Raw genomic sequence first — 1,437 nt, forward strand, 5'->3', positions numbered from 1 at the left:
GCGAAGCTATATCAAAAGGTAATAAGCACAATTGAAGTAAATAAGGTATTCTGTTTTTAATTGTGGTTTCTGTGGTAATCGCTGCCACTTGTAGGTACTTATCGATGTTCGAAACGAACAATATTCTGCTTATCGGTCAATGGCCATTATTAGTTATAAGGACATTACTATGGACTATGCTTAGGAGTTGGTTGACGATTGGTAGAGCAGATAGATGGTTTATCTCTTTTTTTCTATGAATAGGTGTAAACGGGTATGAGAGTAGTTATAGACGAGTAGATAGTAGTGGTTCAATATTACTATTGTAATTATTACTATTACTATTAGTATAGCTATAAATATTTTTTATAGGTAATTACTAGGTATGGTATGTTTATCTTTTAGCTTGAACGAATGAACAGAATGTTTATCTCCCGTTCTTATGAACAGAAAATACTATAGCACCTCCAAAAAACCCCTCACTTTGAGGGCTTATATCTCTCCAACGGACGATTCATTTACCTATGAACTGATATACAAAATTTTTTAGCACATAAAAAGGAATATTTTAAGGTTAAAAAATATTATGTATAAATACATGTCTTAGGAAAATATTGCCAAATTGGGTTCAAATTTGAAAATTTTATAAAAATCTAATAGATAATAAAACATTTTGTATTTTTATTATTTAAAACTTGTAACATTATTTTATAGAAATAAGAAATTCTTATAAAATAAATAAAGGTTTAGTTAGATGGCTTAACTAATTTGATTTAGGTACCTATATTGTATTGGTGTATAAATCCAATAAATTAGAGCCTACAAAACGTATTATTAAAATGTATGATTAACAAAATATTCTTTTAAACATTTTTTTAATTATTTTCTTTTAATTTCTCTTGAAAAATGTTCTTGGAGTTATAAATATTTAAATTTTAACATTTAAATACTGTCTAAAAAAATATTTTTTTTTATTATTTTTAGTACCTATAATTTAAATTATATTAAAACATTTTTATAATTAAATTACAGGGAATAGTGTTGAAAATGTATGTGAAGTAAATGTAATGGCTCTCAAAATGAAAGAAAATTATCAAAAAAATGCCACAGCAGCAGCAAAACAGCAGGCTACTCCTCCAGCTAATGTGTATATAAATATAGCCGGTAGAGCAGTAACAATGGCTAATGCACCAATTACATCGAATAACAATCAACAAAATTGTGAAGATGTGGAAAGTATGAAAGGTAAGCAATCATGAGTTAATTCATGTCTTAAAATTTCCCACGAAAACATTATACTTTATGTTCTTTTATGCAATATAGGTACATTTTCATGGAAAATAATCGCTGGATATTATATACCCTGTATCATACGAGTAATTAATGGTGATCTTTTAAAGTTTGTATCTGTACGTATGGCTGAAACTCAGCTACTCAGCAACTATTTACATTATTTAC

This window comes from Acyrthosiphon pisum, chromosome X (assembly GCF_005508785.2).
Source record: "Acyrthosiphon pisum isolate AL4f chromosome X, pea_aphid_22Mar2018_4r6ur, whole genome shotgun sequence".
Classification (NCBI taxonomy): domain Eukaryota; kingdom Metazoa; phylum Arthropoda; class Insecta; order Hemiptera; family Aphididae; genus Acyrthosiphon; species Acyrthosiphon pisum.